At 54.8% G+C, this 16153-nt stretch overlaps 1 protein-coding gene across 8 annotated transcripts in view; it reads right to left on the bottom strand.

Moving 5' to 3' along the window:
• Nucleotides 1–16153, bottom strand: part of NAV1 (neuron navigator 1) — a 251490-nt gene that overhangs the window by 135688 nt on the left and 99649 nt on the right. The gene's annotated exons all lie outside the window — the stretch shown is intronic.

Here is a 16153-nt window from a genome sequence, read left to right as displayed (position 1 = left end):
ACTCTCCTCACACACCTGAGCCTGCTTCTATCTTAGACCACGGGGCCCAGTGGAAGGCTCACTTCCATAGGGAAGCCCTCCCTGACCAGTCACTCTCATCTAAATCATCACACCCTTTCCTTTCCCTACAGAGCACTTACACGGTGAACTAAGGATTCTCTTCTGTGATTATCCACTAAAGACCACCCTGCCCTCGCCCCCCCCCCCCCGCAAAACTCTAAGTCCACAAAGAGAAGGAACGCATCCGTTCTGCTCACTGCTGTAACCTCGGAGAGTAAAACACTGCTTGGTATACAGCACACAACCAATGCGTGTCAGGGGTCTCCAAATGTTGGTAGCGTAGGGAGGGGAGTCTGGTAAGGCTGGCAGGGTTGGCAAGGCAAGGGGACCAGGACCGTCCACAAGAGAGGCAGCTCCAAAGCCACAGCCACCCCTCCTCTCATCAGCCTTCCAAGCTGCTGGGAGAGGGGTCACGTTCACCCATCCTAGTCCCACTGCACCTCTCCCTGGAGTCTCAGTTCCCAGGGGACTTTCATGGTGGCACCCCCCCCCCTACAGGTGAGCAGTGCTGGGGCTGCTGGGAGGGGCTCGGGCACAGGCAGAGACACACCAGGTGGAAAGCCGGGCCTGGGCTCCCTGCAGAGGCTTTGCAAGGGCCCTCGAGCAAACGTCACATTTTGTCCTTAAAAAAATCACCCCATGAAGAGGCAGCAGATGCACAGCTCACTTCCATCTGAGCACGAAGCCTGCTAAAGCCATCAGAGTAGGGGTGTTGGGGGGTTTGGGGGTGGGGGATGAGGTTGGGGGAACGTGAGCCTCCTCGCTCTGGGGCTGAAATACCAAACCCTGGTCGGCCTGTTTTTTGAGTGTGGCTTGGACTTCTGCAGACATGACCTCATTCCCTTGCCTCCTGCTGTTACCAGCCTCATTTTTCTGAAGAGGGAAACTGAGGCGGCTTTCCAGATCCCAGGAACACTCAACCAGAGGAAGACATAGGCTCCACTGGTTTCAAGTGACTCGAGCTGAGACCATTGGGCCCAGAGTTTTCTGGCCTGTGAGGGCAACTCTGGTCAGTCAGACTGGCCCCTCCCATGCCTGGCAGGGGCCTCCATCCTTGCCCCTCAAGGGAATGGCATTTCCCTCCATGTGGGACATTTGCCAGAAGAGGTTCCCTCAACCAACCCTCACCACCATGGAAACCCACCTCTGACAGCCCCTCAGGTTCCACTGAGAGATTGTATGAGTCTCTGTGAGTGGGAAGAACTGTGGAGCTACTTTTAAAAGCATATTTATGAGGTTTAAAAGCCACAGGGAGAGAGAGGTGCGTTTGTTACTGGACCCTAAAACCTCAGCAGATAGTTTTAAAAAATTCATGGGTCAGGCCAACAGCAGCCATTTACTGAAGTGTGGCTGTGACAGACAACGTCCTCCTGCTCTTCCTCCCTCCGTGGGTTGACCTCCCCAAAGGAGGAGGATCATGGGAAAACAACAGAAGTTGGGAGACCCGGATTTGCGTCCTGGATCTGCCACTCACTGGTTGGGTGACCTTAGGTAAATTTTGCTTTTTGGCACCTCAGTGCTCTCAGCTGTTAAAGGGGACTGGACAATGAGGGCTGATCCCTGAGGTCCCTCCAGGTTCTGACACTCTAGGCCTTGCCTGGGGCCCCACCCCGCCGTCCTCTCAGCGGACAGCACCCACCGGCAGAGACATCTCATCCCACTCCTTCAAGTACCTGCTCGGGGAGCCCCATCAGGATGTCCTAACTTAAAGTGTGAGGAAGGGGACAGTGGGGGAAAGTGCTAGGCCAGGAGTGCGAAGAGCTTTGGGTGGCCCTATGCTGGACCTAAGGCCTCAGTTCCCTCCTCTGCGACACGAAAGGTTTGCGCTTCCTCTCCGGCTTAGACACTGTGATGCTGTGGCTTGCTGTGGAGTCAGAGGCCAGGGGATGTCCTCGGTGGTCCCTCCTAACCCCCCACACCGCCCACCAGCTGGACTGCCACTCCTGCTGAGAGAGCACTGTCTCTTGACCTTGCCTGGGAGCCTGGCTTCGCAGAGAGAGAGCTGGGTGCCCTCACCTCTATTCTTAGCTCTTGCTTTTGGATTCCATTCAGAGAAATCCTGACAAGCAACATGCCAGAGGGCCGCTGCCTGCTGGCTCTTCAAGGAAAGCCAGATGGAGCCATCTACTGCCTGGTTTCCCAGAAACCCCGGAATCCTCAAACCTGCAGGCCCTCAAAATCTCTGACCGGGAGGGAGCTGGGAATGAGAGGAGGCCAGCCCGACCCGGGGCAAATGCAGAACTTCCATCAGCCCTGCTCTGCTGCCCCTTCCTTCTCCAGGTTACAGGGCGGGCCATAACCTCCAATCGAGGACCGAGCCAAGGATTTTGGGGACCCCGAGGATGGGCATGGACAGAGATGTCACTGGCTTCCTCCACCCATCATGCCTGGGTCTCTTTATCATCAATGCAAGCTCTTAGAGTCTAACCTCAGTCCTTCTTGCTACTACCATTTTTCTCCTGATCTCTCCTCCCTGGACATAAAGGACAGTTGCTCCACCGCCCTCACACACCATCCCCCACCCCATCTGTCTTTTCTCCCAGACTTATGTTTCCTACACTCAGAGCTGCTGGAGATAATATATAATTTTTTTTTTTTGGTAGGGAGGGAGGTAAGACAAGAGTGGGTGTGGGGACAGATTCCCTTCCAATTATGTCTGGCTCAGGCTGATGCTAGTGTCAGTTTGCATTCCCTGAACACACAGGAGCCTAGAAGTGAGGAGGAAGCAAGAGATAAAGCGATGCTTGCCACCTCAGCCTTCGCCATGGGCAGACCTAAGGGGCCCGGGAGCTGGGAATGAAGGGATCAGGAAGGTGGCGTGTCTGGGAAGAGGTGGGAATCTAGAGCCTCTTTCCTCAGCTCTGCAAACGTTTCCCTCCGGCCTCAGATCCCCATTCTCATGGGACTTAACCTGTGAGGCGTGGCTTGGCCCTTTGCCTGCCCACTCAGAGCTCCCTGCTCCCTTATAGGAGTTTGAGGAACTGAAACGGATGCCAATTTTAGTCCAAAGGGATCAAAAGAAACCAGAAAAGTAAAACTGGTATCCCCAAAATCTCAAGAAGAGTAGCTCAAGGCAGATGGAATGGCTATTTTTTTTTTTTTTAAAGCTTCTGCATTGGCACAGATAATTGAGAGATGAGTGTGTTTGCAATGTTGACGGTAGAAACTCCAAAAGTTAGCAGGTTTGCTCTCAGGCTGGGAATGGGCAGGAGGCTCAGGCCATTCTGGCCTTTTAATGAAGATTCTCCCCCAGTGTGACTGCAGAAAAGAAGCCAGGAGTTCTGAGCACCCTCCTGGAGCCCCCTTGGTCTCTGAGCCAAGGAAGGAGTGATGGTGACCTGGCTGTCCTTAGGAGGGAAGGGCAAGATGGAGGGCTCATGCCCTCATCCCCTTGTCCTTCCAGAGACAGAGACTGGAGGGGAGGAGAAGGTTTTTCCAAAGCTATTCTCTGCCTGGTGGTTTCCTGCACAGGATGGTGCTGGTAACGGGCGGGAACGGAGATGCAGGGCGCACATGACCCTCCCCACTCCCCACGATGGGCCCCCCGCCACAGGCATCTGATTTCTAAGCCGGCAGCTGAACTCCTGACAATGAGCTCCAGGAACAGTGTTGCAGGCACAATGAGGACAGGCTGTACCTGGGCAAACTGTGCAGAGCTGACCCCGGGAAAGGGGCAAGAGGTGCAGAGTGTCACGCGGCTCTGTGGCAGCGGCCGAGGCTGGGAGAATGGGGGGGCGCACTTCAGAGAGGGGAAGGTCGGGAAGGAAGAACTGTGGGTGGGAGGATGCTGGCGTCTTTTAATCAAATGCAAATTTAAGGCAGACGGCATGCAAACTGACATGTCTAATTTTTGTGTCTGCAGTTTGGGCGGTGTTTGGAGAGAAACGAGCATCCTGGGGGAGAAGCTTCTTGACAACTTGCTCAGCACACACAGAAAAGACCTACAAATGAGTCATCTGGTGAACTCCGTGGGGATGAGGCGGCACGACAGAGGCGGGGCCCCAGGACCCCAAAAGGAGAAAAGGGGGCACCCTGGAGAGGATGGGCCTGGCTGCAGGGGGGAGGGGAGGAGGTGAGGCTGGAGGCAGGCTCAGGGCAAAGGGGGCAGTTGAGGGCATGCTAAGGCTCGGGAGGAAGGGCCCAGGGAAGCACTGGGATCCAAGGACAAACCTCCAGGGCCCAAGGGCTGCTCTCTCCCACCAGAAGGGAAGTTCCCTGAGGGCAATACCCATGTTTCCCCCACCTGACTGGTGGGTCCTTGAGCATAGGGCTGAGTCTCCCCCCGTAGGATGGGGGCTCCTGAGGGCAAAGCCCCTGTTTCCCCTATCAGACTAGGGGCTCCCAGAGGACAGGGGCCATGTCTCCTTCCTCTACAACCTCCTATAGTGGGGGTGGATAGGCAACAATGAAATACTGCGACTAAGCCATCATTTACTGTCTCCAAGGGCCAGGCATCATGCTCAGCGAGCGCATTACGGACATTAGCTCATTGACTCTCCGTGGCAATCTTATGAGACAGCTCTTGTGACATATTTAACAAGTGAAGAAACTGCCCCACAGAGAGGCTAAATCAGCCCGGGTCTCAAGGCTGGGTAATACAAAGGCAGGATCTGAACTCAGGGCTGACTCATACTTTGTGCATTTGGCCACTATATTCTGTGTGCTTCCTCCCAGGACCCTAAGAGAGTAAGAGTGATGGCTTAGGGTATACAGAGTTGCTGCAAACAGCTTGAGTTGAGAAGCTGGGAACTTCATGATTGTGATTCAGAGATACAGTTTCAGGAGGAAACCCAATCTCTATGCAGCCTGTGGGAAAATGGCAGAAATCCAGCCCCAGGCCGGAATGGGCTCCTCCGGCTCAGAAGCAGGGCTGGTGCCTCTGTGGCAAATCCCTTCACACCCCCCATTGGACATCCCACCCCTAAGGTAAAGCCAGGGTCCTCCCCTCACCCCAGCACCCTGGCCCCAACCTCATGCTTGTGGAAGTAATGGGTCACCATCAAACCCACCCATCTGTTCTCCCTTGAGATAAGGGAAGGAGCCGAGATGTCTTGGCCTCATCCCCCACCCCGAGATGTCCTCCCAGCTGTATATTAACCAGCCACTGGGGTGGATTTCATGCTTCAGCCCTGGAAAGACCTTTCAAGGACTACCAGTGGGGTTCTGAGCCAATGCAGGGATCGGAGACAGGGCAGGACAGTTTCCAAGGACCTGGGGTGTAGAGGGGACGTACACACCCAGGGTAAAGCTATGGGTCAGATCTGAGTCCCCTTCCCTACCCAGAGGTGAGGACATTGTCAGCTTCACCCCACTCTAGATGGAATCCAGGCCCCGAGTTAAGGACTAGGGGTGGGTAATGAACTTGAACAACCTCTGACTACGTTCTTCAAATCTGCTTCCAGTTCATAGTGTTTCTGTTTTCATCAAAGTCTATAAACAACCACCAGGCTGATGTATTACCCTAAAAACTTTGGACAAAGCCAACGTGCTTCTCCTGTCTCCTTGGGATGGGTCAGTCAGAGCCCACCCCCATGCCCCCCAGGGTAGACTGGCTGATGTCTTGGACGGGGCAGGCATGGCGCCGTGGGCATCCACACTCTACCACATGGGCGGGGGGCAGAAATGCTGGTCCACGGTACGAAAAGAGCTGAATCAGATGTGTGGTTGATCCCTGCAAGCCAGCTCTGTGTCATGTCCTATAATAAATTCCCACTTTAGCTTAAGCTGCCTCCAGGGGGCTTCCACAGGTACAACCAAGAGTCTGAATGAACATATCAGAGCTGAACTGAAACAGGGTCAGTAACAAGCCAATCCGTGAACGAAGCCACTGGAAGCCTGGGTAACACTGGAGTCTGCAGAGCCAGGGTGATTAGGACAAGGAAGGCCAGGGGATCTGGAAGCCTGCAGGGCAAGGGGCAGCAGTGCCAACCCTACTGATCATCTGTGGCATGCCAGGTGCTCCCTACTCTCTTCTGATTAATCTTCACAATCACCCCCCACGCAGGGGGTCACAAGCCCCATTCTACAGACAAGAAACAGGCTCAAAGAGTGCTAAGGACAGCCAGTTAGCAGGCATCAGAGTTTACCTGAAACCCTCCCAAGGAGGCAAGGTCCCAGAGATACGCAGGGCTCCGGGTCAGGCCACCAGAGTCTTGATGTGTATTTGTCCCCTGTCACCTGACGTGCGGGTCATTCCAGGCTGTCAGAACAGGTGTGCAGGGTGGAGGAATGAACACAGAAGGTAGTGAAGGCAAGAAAGCGTATCAACCACAGACTCTACCCACTGTCCCCAGGCTGGCAGCGAGGCCCCAAGACGGTCCAGGGAATGTGTTTGGCTCTTAGCTCCCGGAGCCACCGCTCTTTCAGAGGAGACATCAGAATGGAGAACACTTTGGAATTAAGGACCTGGGCAGCTGCCCAGGAGGGTTCGCTGGGCCTGTGGACTTTGCCAGCTGGTGTTCTCCACTAATGGGAGGCCCTGGAGGACTGTGCTTAAGATGGCAGGTGCATGTGCTCGCTTCGGTAGCACATATACTAAGATGGCAGGTGCATGAACTACACCGCTCCCCCATTCACCCAGGGGTCACACCCAGGCTCCCCCATTTCCTGGTTGTGTGATTCTGGGGAAGTCACTTAACCTCTCAGTTTCCTCATCAGTAAAATGGGATTAAAAATAGCACCTAACTCCCCAGGTTGTTCTAAGTGACTCAATGAATTAATATACGTAAAGTGCGGGGCGCCTGGGTGGCTCAGTGGGTTGGGCCTCTGCCTTCCGTCTAGGTCATGGTCTCGGGGTCTTGGGATTGAGCCCCGCATCGGGATCTCTGCTTAGCAGGGAGCCTGCTTCTCCCTCTCTCTCTCTCTGCCTGCCTCTCTGCCTACTTGCGATCTCTCTGTCAAATAAATAAAATCTTAAAAAAAAAAAAATATATATATATATATATATATATATGTAACGTGCTTAAAACAATGCCTGATACATAACATGTAATAAATGATGGATGTTATTATTAGATAGATATGATAGACATTATAGATACATAATAAATGATACGTATCAGATAGATATTATAACACAAATAAATGATAGAGTCCTTGGGTCTTCCATGTAGCCAACCCCCCACCCCCAAGAGGCAGCACTCTGGAAAATTAAATCTAGAAATCAGAGGCTATTGGACAAGGGGGAACAAGAGAGGGAAGGAGCAGCTGTGCCCTGAGATGCAGACAGGGCTGAATCTGCCAAAAGCAGCCATGGGGCGGCCCTTTCCCATCTGTGCAGCCCTCCAGGAATCCTCCCAGAGCTGGGAGCTGCGGAGCCTGAGCCCTGTGTTACAACCAAGGACCTGAGGTTGAGGCCTTGAGCAGCTTATTCAAGATCCACAGTTAAGAGTGACTGATGCAGGGGCGCCTGGGTAGCTCAGCTGGTTAAAGCCTCTGCCTTCGGCTGGGGTCATGATCCCAGAGCCTTGGGATCAAGCCCCCATGTCAGGCTCCCTGCTCAGCGGGGAGTCTGCTTCTCTCTCTCCCTCTGCCCTTCCCCCTGACTTGTGCTTGCACTCTCTCGCTCTCATTCAAATAAATAAATAAATAAATAAATAACACCTTTTTTAAAAAAGAGTGCCAGATCCAGGGTTCACACTGGGAGAGACCAGAGGAAGGGCTTATCCTAGGCTGACATTCTGAGGCCCTGATTGTTCCCGATTATTCTGGTCATCCTCAGCATGGCCACCTCAGGCCTGATCCTTCCATGTCCCGTCAGGAAGCCCTCTCCCTGCAGCTCCTGGCCACAGCCCTGGCCACAGCCCAGGCCACAAGCTGTATTACAATTGCCCGCCTGTGCTCTGCTTCCTGGACTAGACAGCGAGAGCCTCGGGCAGCAGGGGCTGGCAAACAGGTGGCACCTGAGGAATGTTTGCTGAGGCAGGAAGGAACGCATTGTTACAGACCTGGGCTCTCAGGACCACGGCAAGACTGGTTCGGCTTAAAGGTTCTAGAATGTCTGGAGTGCATGGGAAGCAAAAAGATGCTACTTCTTGTGCAAGAGGCAGTGGAGCCTATGGCGAAATGGATGAGTCTGGATCAAGCCTCATCTGACTCTTAGCTTCACCGTGAGCTTGCCAAGTGACCTCGGACAAGCCACATGGCCTCCCTTGACTCCTCTAAGTTTCCGCATACTTCAGTCTTGTGCAAGAGTTGGGTGGTCAGTCTACAGAAATGCACCAGGAGGGGCACACAGCACTGGCTGGTAAAAAACATGAAACGCTCCCATACCAGTAGGCAAAGAAAGTGCTTCCTTGGGCCCTCAGGCGCTCCTCCTGCCACCCTAATCTCGAGGTCCCTTCCTCTGGGACTTCCACATTTGGCATCAGAGTTAACATCTGGCATAGTGGAGGGCTCCCGGGATTCCTCCAGTTCTGTAGCTTGCAAGAGTTGTGAAATATTTCGCATGTGACCCTTGATTAATATCTCATTGTGAGGATGAAATGGGTTTATTTTTTTTTTAAGATTTTATTTATTTTATATATAGAGAGAGATCACAAGTAGGCGGAGAGGTAGACAGAGAGAGAGGAGTAAGCAGGGTCCCTACTGAGCAGAGAGCCCATGCGGGGCTTGATCCCAGGACCCTGGGATCATGATCTGAGCCAAAGGCAGAGGCTTTAACCCACTGAGCCACCCAGGCGCCCCTGAAATGGGTTTATACAAGCCAAGCCCTCAGCCGAGCTGGCAAACAGTAAGTGCTCAATAGACGCTTGTCACGATTTTGCTAATCTCCAGTGACTCGGGTCTGTGTATGTTCAATGGTCCACCACGGACCCTCAGGATGAAGGTTTCTGACCTTCCTGCAGAGTCCAAAGCCTCGATTAAAGTCTCAGGCACTGAGAACTTCCTTCTAGGGAGCCCAAACCCTGCAGCCAGGCCCTTGGAGGCCCCAAAACCACCAGCTTAGATGAGGGTACCAAGCGGGGCAGGCTTACCCCAGCATTCCTGGGCTTCAGGGTGGCAGCTAGAGCAGGGGCAGCCTCTCCACTCTGCCTGCTGTGAGCAAACCCCACTGGGTGGGTGGGGTGTCAGGCAGCTCAGGGACTGAGCCTTGTCCCTGCACCCAAGAAGGACACACCTCATGGTGGCTGCTGTCCTTCACGGCAGCACTGGCCTGTCTCCCTGCCCCACTGCTGCCTTCTCTGCTGCCATAACCCCTATCCAGGTGCTGCAGTAGGGGCAGGATGAGCACGGCGGCAACCCGTGGACACCACGTCAACGTCAGGGCCACAGAGCATCCACGCAGGACAGGATCTACATACACACTCAGGCAACCCCTGAATTCCAGGATCACACCTCTTGGGGATGCCCAGATTCCAGGACAAAACCAAGTCCTCTATGACAGAAAACCCTAGCTCCTGCAACAACAGAACCCCATGGCAACGTCCAGGATATGGCAACTGGAACAATCTGGCAGCATCGTGAAGAACAGAGGAAGGTGACGATTTGAGTGTAGGGTGAAGGTTCCTAAGCCTTCACCAGGGCACCCTCATTCCCTGGGGGCCCTTCTACCCTGCAATGGGGGGGGTGCTGTTCCCTTCACTCCCTGAAGGACCATCTGCTCCAAGGGCTCCCAAGCCAGCTAGTCCTAATCCAGTCCTCCCACTCCATCCAAGCAAGGCGGGATGACGGGAAAGCATCTTCCCTTGTGCCAAGCGTTTCTGATTCCTTTAAATAGCTCCCCAACTTCCAACTCCTTCAGGAAGGCATCCTGGATGGGACAAGTGAGCTAGGAGCTGAAATGTGGCCCCCACAGTACTTACGCCTACTCTCAGGGTGGGTTATACATTGGTCCTGTGTGTATAGTCTGGTTCGGGCCTTGCTGTGGGCACTCCCCAGGGCTGGGGGGGAGGGGTGCAGTGCCAATCCCTTGGTGGGCTAGGGAGCTGTACCTCGGGCCCCACCAGAGCAGCTGCTAATCAAAGGGACCACCTCTGAGCACCGAGACGTCCTCTCTCTCTGCAGAGGGAGCAAGGGCAATCTTCACTTAAGCAAACAGATTCAGAACTTGAGAAGCCCCCGGGCTGGCTGATCTCATCAATCAGCAGCCTCTCCAAAGTACCAACGGGCACTGGATTCCTTTGGGGATCCTCCGGGGCAAACCCTGACTGCTCTCCTCTGTTTAAATGTCGCCCAGAGCTTACAGTGGAGCCCCAGTGCCGTCCACTCGGGTCCGTCATGCCCCTGTCCATTTGCTCCTGGTTGCCCAGGCTCATTCCCTCTCTTACTTCCTGTGCCACCTCTCCTCCAGCAGACAGGACCCCATGATCAAACCCTTCATTCACCTCCTCCTTCTACCTTCTGTTCCCTCCCATCTCTGCTGCTGGGATCCCAACCTCTGAAACCACATCACTTCTCCAGAGCTTCCCCTCCTCGCCCGCTGCCCCAGTGCATGCACCCTTGCCCCACACACTGACTCTTGCTCCCCTTAGCCCTTCCATACTTGGTCACAGCACATGCCACCACTGCCCGGCACGGGAATGAGTGCAGTCCTTCTCGCCTCCTCATCTAACCTGTCAGAGCTAGGAGGCAGGGCCCAGAGCCTCAATCTCAGGGGCACAGAGCTTTGCCCAGAGGGAACTCTTGAGAGGTTAATTCTGAACTCACTGGAATCAAACTCAGCTGCGGGGGCCCTGGGGGTGGGGGTCTCGAGGCTCCTGGAAGCAGCAGTGTTGCAGGGGTTAAGTTCCAATCCTGGCTCTGCTGCTCACTTGCTCCACTATCTTTGGGCAGATTCCCTACAGTTCGGTGCCTCAGTTTCCTCATTAATAAGTACCAGGATTGCGGGATGATTGTGAGCACTGACTTACTGCACATCAGGAACGAGAACAATGCCTCTTATACGCCAAGTGATGGATACGTGTTACTACTGTTAGATTACTGTCCTCTCCGGGCCTACTTGCTCCCCCAGCAGAGTCGGGTCTCAGATCTCCTGGGAGGCAGCTTCTCAGCTTGGGATGGTGGGAGTCCTAGGCCCCGTGGCAGCTTCTGGAGCTTGCAGAGAAAAGCCAAGGTTTCCTGGGTGGCTGCCAGCTTCCCCAAAAGGGAAGGGCCTGTTTAGTGAGTCATCAAGGGCAAAGGGAGCCTGTGCCCAAGGAGTCCGAGGAGTCCCCAGCACTCACAGTGCCCTTCTGGGAGAGAAGCCAGGGAGACCGAAGCCCTGTAGCCTCTGCCTGGGGGTCCCTTTGAGGGAAATCATTCTGCCCTGGTCATGTCTCAGACTCTTTCAAACCTGTCCAAGTCCTGCATACACACAACACAAGCACACAAGCGTACCTTGAGTCTGTGCACATTTGCAGGAGCCCAGTGAGGGTTGCACTGGACCCCCACTAACCCCTGGGCATCCAGCATTCACACCCTGCCTCCCAACCTCACCTACGTTCTTAGCGTTAACGCTGTCTGCCATACACAGACTATGAACCCAGTTCATATATCCTATGAACCCAGTACCTCCGCACACTCACCCAAGCCTTGCTCCTTCAACACTCACTACATTCCCACCCAGCCTGAGGTCCCCATTTACAGCTGGCTCTCCATCAAAACATCTGGGACTTAGGACATCACTCCACCTCCCAGACCAGATCATGCGTGATGACACCCCAACTGGATACCCACGAGGCAACCCGGCTTCCCTGGGGACCAACATGGGCAGCACTGACAGCATCCCTTGGGTCTTCTGGGCTGTGCCTGCTTTTGGTTTCCACATCCTCAGGGCATAAGAGCGAGCACCCCAAGTCCAGAGCGAGAGCTACGGCCCAGAAATTAGAGGGCTGCGGAGAACGCGCCCACTCCAGTGGCCCTGAAGCATGTCATTGAGATGTCTAAAATAGACTCGACCACGGCCCAGGCCCAGGCCCAGCCTCTGGGGAGCCCTGGCGGCCTTGGTGAGGTTTGGCTGGAGCTGGCTTGGACAACTGTGGGTCTAACGCATGATGAACAACAGAGCTGGCAGCCAGAGCCTGGGACCTGCTGGAGCCAAAGCTTTCAGGGTGAACCTGCAGCCTGCCACTGGGCTGGGCTCCACACGCTCCCATACCCCCACCCACCACCGCAGCACTGCAATGCACCAGAGGAGTCTGGGGGCTCCAGCTGGCTCCCCATTCTCCTCCACTTTGCTCCTCACCTCTGCAATCTGCCCCTCCTCCTGCCAGAGGCGTAGGTCCTGATAAAAGATGAGAAGCCCTGACCCATCCCTTATTCCAGCCACTTGTGCTGTGCCCACACTTTGCCATGGCAGTGACCGTGCCAGACACTCCCTTGGCACAAGGCTGCTACTCCTCCCTCAGCCTCCAGCCGGGAACCAGAAACAGCTCGGGGGCGCCTTCCCAGTCTGCCCCTTGATCTCTGCTGGTCAGAAGGCAGCAGAGACCTGTGTGCACCCAACGAGGCAGAATGAAACCCTGAGGGCCCTTGTTTTGTCTCAGGAGGCCCGGTCCCCAGAAGCAACTCGAGGGAAGGTGTGGGACATGGTGTCCGCGTGGAGGGCTGACCACAGCATTCCAAGGGCTTCTATGGACAGAGCGTGCCCACTCAGGGCCAGTGAGCTGCGCCTGGGCCCCCGGCCCTTCCTGTGCAAGAGGGGGAAGGGTGCAGGCTCCAGGGACTTCAAACGCATCTGGGTAATCCAAACAGGGTGTGGGAGGAGGTCAGCCATCGCAAATCAGAACCAGGTGCCGGCCGTTTCCCCTCCGCTGGCTGGCGCAGGGATTCCAGGAGAGGAGGCTGTGGGGAGGAGGCCAGGTTGGACCCAAAGAACACTCCGCCAGGTGCTGAGATGCAGACATTAGGAGCAGGTGGGGGTGCGGTCCAGGTGGGGAGCAGGACTCCATTAGGCCCAGCAATCAGGGTGAAGGGGTTGGCTCCTCTCCCTATCAAGTCTTAATCCAAAAGGAAAGACAAATGGAAGGAGAAAGTAGGTAACAAAGGAGAAAAGATGCGCTGGAATATGGCTGGGGGGGCACCTGGGTGGCGCAGTCGGTTAAGTGTCTGCCTTTGCTTGGATCATGACTGATCTCTGGGTCCTGGGATGGAGCCCGGCATCGGGCTTCCTGATCTTTGGGGAAGAGAGAGTTTCCCTCGCTCTCTTCTCTCCCCGCCCTCTGCCCCTCCCCACCACTTGTTCTTTCTCTCTCTCTCAAATAAATAAATAAAATCTTGAGAAAAAAAGACTAGGGCTAGGTGTCTGACCTCAAATATAAGAGGAGGCCTCTGAAAGGCAGGCTAGCTTAACCTGTAAGGATCTAAATCGCGGGTCTGGACCCAGGGGTGGAAATTCTCAGAAAGAAGACTCTTAACTCTTAACTCAACAGGCTCTCCGATAATGAGTGCTTTCCAGGAAAATAAGGTAGTGAGCCCTCTGTCACTAGGAGTGTGTAAACAGAACACCCACCTGTCTCTGATGCTATAGAGGGATTAATTTCAGCTTTAGGTGTGGGTGGCTCAACTAGACATTTCCGTTCTGTGGTTCTGAGAGATCCTAGGGAAGGGTGGGGGAGGAGAAGGTTTTTCTCTCCCTGGCCATGCACGGAGACACTGTGGCGAGCTGTAGAGATGGATTGGCAGCAGTCAGGGAGCCTGGGGGCTCTGCTCCCCCTGCTCAGGACTGGCGCAACTTGAGCCCCAAGGAGCAAACTGCACCTTCAGCACTTGGGCTCAGAGGCTGTGAGGAGTGGGTGTGTGTGTGTGTGTGGAGGGACAGTTCCAGAGAGGAGAAAGACTGGAAGTTAGCAGAAGAAAATATCTGGCGTTGGCAGCCTAGGTTTGGGGACAGGTCATGGCGGCGGGGCGGCGGGGGGGTGGGCAGCTGTAGCCACAGTAGCAGATGTATGTGTGGGGGTGGGGTGTAGAAAAGGAGGGAAGTATGGGGAAACACCCCAGGATTCCAGGCGACTTAGTCCTGTTACCCACTCAATCCACATCTAGAAGGGGCCTATGGCCTGGGGTTGGAGCCACCACTGATGAGAAAGGGCATCTCCCTGAGTGGGAGATGAGAAGCAGAGAAGCTAGCTCCAGGCCCTTCAGCTCTATCTGCTTCTCCCCAGAGCAGAGGAACCGCCCCCAAGACCTACTCATGCATCCATCTCTCAGAGGCAGAGCTGTGGCTGCCGTGCGATGACCTGGATGGGGCCCGGGGAAAGCACTAAGCCTGGACAGAGAAGAAAAAGTTCTGAGCATACGAGAAAAGAAAAGTTCTCCTCAGTGCTACCCTGAGGAAGGCAGGAGGCCTTACAGACGGAAGGTTCTAGGCCAGTTTCTCCACAGGCATGCTAACCTTCAGACCCACACGCTTTGCCACAGCCCTTCCTTCTGCCTGTGACCTATGAGCATCCTCCCGTGAACTGCCTGGCCCAGGGGAAGGCTAAAGGCAAGCTTTGTCCTCCTGTTCCTGCTAGGCCTCTGGGGAACCCCTGGGAAGGCCTCAGGAGTGGCTCTGGGCATGGAGCCTCTGACCTGAGGGTCCTAGGCGAGCCTGCACGTATCACCTGTCTCCTCTGGGCATCAGCTCTTTCGGCAGAACTCACCATAACTACTCTACCCACCCAGACCCCCCAATGCTTTGAAGAAAAAGTAATTTCTTCTCTTCCCCTATTCAAACCACTCCAGAACACATTCTCTAGAGTAAACCCCCCCAACCCCCTAAAACCAACATCAACCAATTGGCTTAGAAATGGATGACTTCTGGACTTCCCTACCCTGTTCAGTTTGCCCTGAGCCTCCAAGAGCCTCACTGTTGCCATGGCAATCCCTCCCATCCGTCCAGACACCTTCTTGAAGAAGTGGGACCGGGAATTCCAGCCACCTGGGTTCCTTGACACCCTGACCTTGGGCTGCCTTAGCTGTTCCACTCTGTCCCTTTACTTAGAGGGTTGAAGAAGGGAACGCTGAATGTGTGGGGAGTCAACAAACTGATTTTCCTTTGAGAGCCTTAGGTCCAGGGCTGGTGAGGGAAGAAGAGTGTGGTTTGGAATGGTATGATGCATTGAAATGGCCTGGGGCATTTTCAAGGGCTGACCACCTTCATCTGCAGCCCCCTTCCCATCACTATAGGTAGGGAAGAGCCATGAGAGGGGTCTCTTCCATTCACAAATGCGGAAACTGGGTTCTAGAGGAGGTCGCAGAGCTCAGAACTTCCACACAGGGAACTCAGGACCGCAGCTTCACACCCTCTCCCAGGCCCAGGTCTGGTGACACTTCCTCTCGGAGCCAACTGCCTGACGTGGACCATCGGCCAGGGTCCAAAGACATCTGACTCCTGGAACTGGCCCATTCTCCCCTGGGCACTCACCCTTCAGCCTTCTAAGTTTCCAGGGTTCCCCGGTGGGACCCTAGTTATTTGGCAGCTTCCAAAGCAAGGGAAGGGGCACGGAGCCTGCCCAGACCATCTGGGTCCCAGCTGATTTCTGAGAATGGAGAGACTGAATTTCAGCTCTTCTCTTTTATTCCAGAAAAGATCTTATTTGGGGCTCCCTTACCCCCTTTCCCCAGAAATTGAGTTTTGGCAGCTTCTCGGATCTGGGATGGTACTAAGGAACGCATGAACTTTGATCCTCAGCTTCCCAGGAAGGGAGCAAATACTCTGTTTTTAGCCACCATCCTGAGGCATCAAGGCCGCCATTTTTCTCAGAGGCCACCCTGCTCTCCAGTGAAGGCCTGTCCTGACAACCTGGAACACCTTCCCAGGTTTAGAGAGACTGAGCAGCTCTATTGTCCCCTGGCTCCTCAACCCTCTACCGCAACTCTCACCTTCACATGGAAAAGAGATTTCGCCTGAGGGCACCAGCTCCCACCCCCTTCCCTCCCCACCACCCTGTGATGCCAAGCACTGTCCCCCCAGATCCTACCCACACGCCCCACCCCACCTTGGTTCTCACAGCCCCAAAGAATCTAGTATGTCTGCCAGACTTTCCACCCTTTCCCCCCAGCAGAGATCTTAGCCCCTCAGCCCCCTCTGCAGGGTCAGCGGGGCAGGTCGGCAGCCCATGTCCAGAGACATGTGCCTTGGTCAGGCCCCTCCTGACCTGCTGACTCCCCTTTCTCAACTAGGCCTCCCAGA

This window comes from Lutra lutra, chromosome 15, assembly GCF_902655055.1.
Source record: "Lutra lutra chromosome 15, mLutLut1.2, whole genome shotgun sequence".
Taxonomy (NCBI): domain Eukaryota; kingdom Metazoa; phylum Chordata; class Mammalia; order Carnivora; family Mustelidae; genus Lutra; species Lutra lutra.
The sequence above is the reverse complement of the archived record's forward strand: the minus strand, read 5'-3'. Positions and strand labels throughout refer to the sequence as shown.